The sequence below is a fragment of the Martes martes genome (genome assembly GCF_963455335.1).
Source record: "Martes martes genome assembly, chromosome: 2".
NCBI lineage: Eukaryota > Metazoa > Chordata > Mammalia > Carnivora > Mustelidae > Martes > Martes martes.
Window position 1 is genome coordinate 495,821 of NC_137889.1, and position 8,656 is coordinate 504,476.

Here is an 8,656-nt window from a genome sequence, read left to right on the forward strand (position 1 = left end):
GATTGTGAACAATCCCCATAAACAACCATTTTGGGGGAAATCCCTCTCCACATCACCACCACAATTACAAGGCGAGTCAGTTAACACCAAGGCTGGTACAGAGCATTGGATAATCTATGGAAAGATGGGAAAGAACACTAAACTAAGTTCAGGAGAACAATGATCTAGGTCCCACCTCAAGTGGGGGTTTCTCTGTCTCTCTGTCTCTCTCTCTCTCCATGGTAAGGATCTTCATTATTTGTCTGTTGATAAAAACAGCAATGGTAATCAAAATGACCATAGTGATGTCAATAGATGATCAATTTTCAATAGCATTAGTGTTAGAACACAATTTAAAGACAAGTTAATCCAAGCCACCATTAGGGTGTGTGTGTCTTTCTGTCTGTCTGTCTGTTTTTCGTTTGTGTGTAGTGTTTGTATGAATACAGCATTTTTCTTTTTCTCTGAATGTCTATCCTTCAGCTGGATACTGGCTGCCACTGAACATCAGCATATTGAAGAGAACATACAGACACATATAACATAATATATATAATCAGGTATAGTATATAGATACATTATACCTAGTGGCTTATGTTTTTATTGCCTTTACATAAAGATTTTTTTAACATCTTAATTTTATTTTATTTTATTTTTTTCAGTGTTCCAAGATTCATTGTTTATGCACCCACCCACCCAGTGCTCCAAGCAATATGTGCCCTCTTTAATACCCACCACCAGGCTCACCCATTGCCCTACCCACCTCCCTTCCAAACCCCTCAGTTTGTTTCTCAGAGTCCACAGTTTCTCGTGGTTCATCTCCCACTCCGATTTCTCCCAATTCACTTTTCCTTTCCTTCTCCTAATATCCTCTGTGTTATTCCTTATGCTCCACAAGTAAGTGAAACCATATGATAATTGACTTTCTCTGCTTGACTTATTTCACTCAGCATAATCTCTTCCAGTCCCATCCATGTTGATAAAAAAGTTGGGGATTCATCCTTTCTGATAGAGACATACTACTCGATTGTATATATGGACCACATCTTCTTTATCCATTCGTCTATTGAAGGGTGTCTTGGTCCTTTCCACAGTTTGGTGACTGTGGCCATTGCTGCTATGAACATTGGGGTTCAGATGGCCCTTCTTTTCACTACATCTGTAACTTTGGGGTAAATACCCAATTGTGCAATTGCAGGTCATATGGTAGCTCTATTTTTAACTTTTTGAGGAACCTCCATACTCTTTTCCAAAGTGGCTGCACCAACTTGCATTCCCACCAACAGTGTAAGAGGTTTTCCCCTTTCTCCACATCCTCTCCAACACTTATTGTTTACTGTCTTGTCAATTTTGGCCATTCTAGTTGGTGTAAGGTGGTATCTCAATGTGGTTTTGATTTCAACCTCCCTGATGGCTAGTGATGATAAACATATTTTCAATTACCTGTTAGCCATTTATATGTCTTCTTTGAAGAAATGTCTGCTCATGTCTTCTGCCCATTTTTTGACATGATTATCTGTTTTTTGAGTGTGGAGTTTGAGGAGTTCTTTATAGATATTGGATATCAGCCCTTTGTAGTGTCATATGCAAATATCTTCTCCCAGTTTGTGGGTTGCCTCTTAGTTTTGTTGAGTGTTTCCTTTGCTGTACAGAAGCTTTTTATCTTGATGAAGTCCCCAAAGTTCATTTTCACTTTTGTTTCCATTGTATTATGTTATTCATCATAAAATACATCATTCATTTTTGATGTAGTGTTCCAACATTCACTGTTTATATATAGCACCCAATGCTCCATGCAATACATTTATTAAGATTTATTTTAGGTTCAGTCCATGGTCTATTTTGGCTCACAGTATGGTTAAAGTCATGTAATTCTTACTTGTTCTATTAATGAGAGAGAAGTTTATCTCTAAATATCATAGTTAATTTGTTTCCTTAGAGTTCTGCCCCATTATGCGTCATCTACTCTAGAACTCAGTAATTAAGTTCCATCCATTCATTACTTTTGCCTTCCTGTGACTGGTCTATTACAAAAAGTCCTTCTTTGTCTCTAGTGATGCTACTTGTGTGAAAGCCTATTTTCCCTCTAAATAAAGCAACACTACAGATTTCTTATACTTTTTATTCCTGTGGAATATCACTTAACTCCTTAACTTTTTACCTATTTTTTGTTTTATATTGCAAGTTTTTCTATTATACATACAATAGAATGTTCTATTCTATCCCATATCGTTTTTTTTAAATTTTTTAATTTAATTTTATTTTTCAGTGTTCCAAGATTCACTGTTTATGCACCCACCCAGTGCTCCATGAAATACTGCCCTCCTTAATACCCACCACCAGGCTCACCAAATCCCCCACACCCCTTCCTTCTAAAACCCTCGTTTTGTTTCTCAGAGTCCACAGGAATCCCCACAGTTTTCCAAAGTGGCTGCACCACGTTTCATTCTGACTAGAGTCATATGCTGAGTCTCCAATCATTCTATAAAGAATTCTTGGAAAATGTGACCTTTTAAGACCTATTTCAGTAAGTTCTCTTCCATAAAAAACCCACCCCATTTCCAGGGCACCTGCCTTCACTAAACCTTCTCCATCTGTCTTCTCTTGTTTGGCAATTTGAAACGGACTTTTGGGGTGGGGGCAATTTTTTTTATTTTTTTAATTTTGTTTTTTAAACTTTATTTTTTCAGTGTTCCAAGGTTTATTGTTCATACAGCACACCCAGTTCTGAGAAGCAGCAAATCCTAGTCTCTGAATGCCCCAACTTTTTCTCTCTTTTTTAAAGATTTTATTTATTTATTTGACAGAAAGACAGTGAGAGACGGAATACAAGCGGGGGGGGGGGGTGGGAGAGGGAAAAGCAGGATCCCCGCTGAGCAGGGAGCACAATGTGGGGCTCAATCCCAGGAACACAAGATCATGACCTGAGCCAAAGGCAGATGCTTAACAACTGAGCCACCCAGGCGCCCCATTCCCAACTTTTTTCAAGCTGAGTTCTTTTCACAAGAAAAACAGATTATGCTGAGTTAAACAAGTCAAGCAGAGAGATTCAATTTTCATATGGTTTTGCTTATTTGTGGAGCATAAGGAATAACACGGAGGACATGGGGAGATGGAGAGGAGAAGGCAGTTGGGGGAAATTGGAGGGGGAGGTGAACCATGAGAGACTATGGACTCTGAGAAACAACCTGAGGGTTTTGAAGGCGCGGGGGGTGGGAGGTTGGAGGAGCCAGGTGGTGGGTATTAGGGAGGGCACGGATTGCATGGAGCACTGGGTATAATGCATAAACAATGAATTCTGGAACACTGAAGAGAAATTTTAAAAATAAATAAAAATTTTTAAAAAAACATAAAGATCGAACATTGTTTGATGCATTTTCAGAATTAACAGATCTGAGGTGCTCTTCAGTTTGGCTGACTTTGTATTTCTAATCAAAAGAATTTTCCACCTTGAAGCCTGAGGCACACCTTTGTTAAAAGTGCATGTTCCACCCACATGCCCTCAGCACTTATGCTGGCCATCCTGGCAGCAGCAACTCCAGGTCTCAATTAGCAAGCACACCAGTGTATACCTTCTTAAAATGCCAACACTCACATGCCAGGGACAAAAATGCTGCCAAAAACAGTTAGAGAGAGCCACTGTAGAAAAGTGAATTAAAGGGAAAAGAGGCAAGAACACAACAGAGACATTCGACCTACACCAGGGACACTCCCTGGAAGGCCATGTCCTGGGAAACAGGAAACACTGCACTGCAACACATTGCAGGATCTCTTCTTCATAATAATAGTAATAGTAGGGGACTTTAACTCCCCACTTAGATCAATGGACAGATCATCCAAACAGAAAATCGACAAGGAAACAGAGGCTTTGAGTGATACAGTGGACCAGATGGATCTAACAGATATATTCAGAACATGCCATTTTAATAGATTAGAAAACACATTCCTACCAAATGCACATAGAATGAACATTCTCTAGAACAGATCACATATTAGGCCACAAGTCTCAACAAATTAAAAAAAATCAAAGTCATACCATACATTTTTTCCTCAATACAACGGTATAAAACTAGAAATCAACAACAAGAAAAACTGTAGAGCACAAATGCATGGAGGCTAAATAACATGTTACTAAACAATCAGTGGGCCAACTAGGAAATCAATGAAGAAATCCAAATGTACATGGAACAAAATGAAAATTAAAACACAATGGTCCAAATTGCTGGGATGCAGCAAAAGCAATTCAAAGACAAGTATATAGCAATACAGGCCAACCTCAAAGAAATCTCAAAGAAAATCTCAAAGAAACAACCTCATCTCACACCTAAAGTATAGGGAAAAAGAAATAACAAACAAAACCCCAAACCAGGAGAAGAAAGAAAATAATAAAAAATTAGAGCAGAAATAAATGATGTAGAAACTAAAACAACAACAAAAACAAACACAAAACAAACAAAAAGCAATAGAACAGATTGTTGAAACCAGGAGCTGGCTCTTTGAAAACATCAACAAAATTTATAAACCTCTAGCTAGATTCATCAAGGAAAAAAAAAAAAAGAGAGAAAGACTCACATAAGCAAAATCGCCAATGAGAGAGGAGAAATAACCAACATCACAGAAATACAAACAATTGTAAGCAAATATTGTGAGAAATTATATGCTACCAATTGGATGACCTAGAAAAACTGGATAAATTCCTAGAAGCATATAAACTACCAAAATGGAAGCAGGAAGAAATAAAAAATTTGAACAGACCAGTTACTAGCAAGGAAATTGAATCAGTAATCAAAACACTCCCCAAAAAACACAAAAGTCCAAGACCAGACAGCCTCACAGGCAAATTCTATCAAACATTTAAAGACGAGATAATACCTACTCTTCTCAAACTATTCTAAAAAATGGAAGAGGAAGGAAAACTTCCAAATTCATTTTATGAGGCCAGCATTACCCTAACACCAAAACCAGATATAGATACCACAAAGAAAAAAAAACATAACTACATCTGATAAACATAGATGCAAAAATACTAAGCAGAATTCTAGCAAACCCAGTTCACATCACATGTGCCTTCCTTGCCCTGGGTGTTATACATAACTAAGGAATCACTGAACACTACATCAAGAACTAATGATGTACATACAACTGGTATTACTGGTATACTACAACTGGTAAATGAATTCAGTAAAGTCTCAGGATACAAAATCAATGTACAGAAATCTGTTGCATGTCTATATACTAATAATGAAGCAGCAGAAGTAGAAATTAAGAAAACCACCCCACTTACAATTTCACCAAAAATAGTAAAGTATGTAGGAATAAACTTAAGCAAGAAAGTGAAAGACCTGCACTCTGAACACTATAAATCACTGATGAAAGAAACTGAGGAAGGCTCAACAAAATGGAAAGACATTCCTGGCTCATGGATTGGAAAAACAAATATTATTTTAAAAATCTATATTACCTAAAGCAATCTACATACTTAATAAAATCTTTATCAAAATATCAGTAGCATTTTTTACAGAATTAGAACAATTCTAAGAATTTGTATGGAACCACAAAAGAACCTGAATAGTCGAAGAAATCTTGAAAAAGAAAAGCAAAGCAAGAGGCATCACAATTCAGGGCTTTGAATTATATTACAAAGCTGTAGTGATCAAAACAGTATGATACTGGCACAAAAATAAACACATAGATCAATAGAACAGAATAGAAACCCCTGAAATAAACCCATAATTATATGGTCAATTAATCTTTAACAAAGCAGGAAATAACATCCAATAGGAAAAAGAAAGGCTCTTCAACAAATGGTGTTTTTAAAACCAGACAGCCACATGCAGAAAAATGAAACTGGACCACTTTCTTGCACCATACACAAAATTAAATTCAAAATGGATTAAAGACCTAAATGGAGGCAGGTAACCATAAAAGTCCTAGAAAATGTCTATACTGCCTAGAGCAATATATACTTTCAATGCCATTCTGATCAAAATTCCACCAGCATTTTTCAAAGAGCTGGAGCAAACAATCCTAAAATTTGTGTGGAGGGGCGCCTGGGTGGCTCAGTGGGTTAAGCCTCTGCCTTCAGCTCAGGTCATGATCTCAGGGTCCTGGGATTGAGCCCTGCATCGTGCTCTCTGCTTGGCGGGGAGTCTGCTTCCCCCTCTCTCTCTGCCTGCCTCTCTGTCTACTTGTGATCTGTCTCTCTCTGTCAAATAAATAAAAAAATAAAAATAAACAAAAATAAACAAAATCCTAAAATTTGTGTGGAGTCAGAAGAGACCCCGAATTGCTAAGGAAACGTTAAAAAAGAAAAACAAAACTGGGAGTATTATGTTGCCTGATTTGAAGCTTTACTACAAAGCTGTGATCACCGAGACAGCATGGTACTGGCACAAAAACAGACACAAAGACCAGTGGAACAGAGTAGAGAGCCCAGATATAGCCCTGCAACTCTATGGTCAAATAATCTTTAACAGACCAGGAAAAAATATACAGTGGAAAAAAGAAAGTTTCTTCAATAGATGGTGCTGGGAAAATTAGACAGCTATGTGTAGAAGAATGCAACTTGACCGTTCCTTTACACCATACACAAAGATAAACTCAAAATGGATAAAAGACCTCAACATGAGGCAGGAATCCATCAGAATCCTCAAGGAGAACATAGGCAGTAACCTCTTCGATATCAGCCACAGCAACTTCTTTCAAGATAAGTCTCCGAAGGCAAAGGGAACAAAAGTGAAAATGAATTCTTGGGACTTCATCAAGATCAAAAGGTTCTTCACAGCAAATGAAACAGTCAACAAAACAAAGAGGCAACCCATAGAATGGGAGAAGATAGTCGCAAATGACAATACAGACAAAAGGCTGATATCCAGGATCTAGAAAGAACTCCTCAAACTCAACACACACAAAACAGATAATCATGTCAAAAAAATGGGCAGAAGACATGAACAGACAATTCTCCAATGGAGACACAAATGGCTACCAGACACATGAAAAAATGTTCACCATCACTAGCCATCAGGGAGACCCAAATCAAAACCACATTGAGGTACCACCTTACACCAGTTAGAATGGCCAAAATTAACAAGACAGTAAACAACAAGTGTTGGAGAGGATGTGGAGAAAGGGGAACCCTCTTACACTGTTGGTGGGAATGCAAGTTGGTGCAGCCACTTCGGAAAACAGTGTGGAGATTCCTTAAGAAATTAAAAATAGACCTTCCCTATGACCCTGCAATTGCACTACCAGGTTTTACCCCAAAGATACAGATGTAGTGAAAAGAAGGGCCATCTGTACCCCAATGTCCATAGCAGCAATGGCCACAGTCGCCAAACTGTGGAAAGAACCAAGATGCCCTTCAACAGATGAATGGATAAGGAAGATGGGGTCCATATATACTATGGAGTATTATGCCTCCATCAGAAAGGATGAATACCCAACTTTTGTATCAACATGGATGGGACTGGAAGAGATTATGCTGAGTGAAATAAGTCAAGCAGAGAAAGTCAATTATCATATGATTTCACTTATTTGTGGAGCATAAGGAATAACACGGAGGACATGGGGATATGGAGAGAAGTGAGTTGGGGGAAATCGGAGGAGGAGATGAACCATGAGAGACTGTGGGCTCTGAGAAACAAAACAAAGGTTTGGAGGGGCGGGGGATGGAAGGTTGAGTGAGCCTGGTGGAGAGCACGTATTGCATGGAGCATGGAAGTGGTGCATAAACAATGAATTCTGGAACACTGAAAAGAAATTTTAAAAATAAATAAAGATTTTTTAAAAAGTAAATTATTGGGACTTCATCAAAATAAAAAGCTTTTATACAGTGAAGGCAATAATCAACAAAACTAAAGCACAACCTATGGAATGGGAGGAGATATTTGCAGAAATATCCGATAAAGGGTTAGTATCCAAAACATATAAGGAACTTATACAACTCAGCACCAAAACAAAACAAATAATCCAATTTTAAAATGGCCAGAAAACCAGAACAGACATTTCTCCAAAGGAGACCCACAGAGGGCCAACAGACACATGAAAAGATTATTTGTCAACACTACTCCTCATCAGGGAAATACAAGCCAAAACTACAATAAGCTGCCACCTCAAACCTGTCAGAATGGCTAAAATTAACAACACAGGAACCAACAGGTGTTAATGAGGATATGAAGAGAAGGAATTTCCTTGCATTGTAGGTGGGAATGCAAACTGGTATAGGCACTGGGTTGCTACATGGGGTTTCCTCAAAAAGTTAAATAGAATTCCAAAAAGTACAAAAACAAAAAAAAAGTACAAAAACACTAATTCAAAGGGATACATGCAACCATATATTTATAGCAGCATTATTGACAATGGCCAAATTACGGAAACATCCCAAGTGTCCATCAATAGATGAAAGGATAAAGATATTTTATATATACACTATAGATGATAGATAAATAAATGATAGATAGATAGATAGATAGATAGATAGATGATAGATATGCATACACATACACACACATAATGGACTATTATTCAGCATAAAGAAGAATGAAATCTTGCTATTTACAATGAGGTGGATGGAGCTAATGACTATAATGCTAAAATAAATAAGTCAGTCAAAGAAAGACAAATACCATTTGATTTTACTCATATGTGGAATTTGAGAAACAAAACAGATGAACAAGGG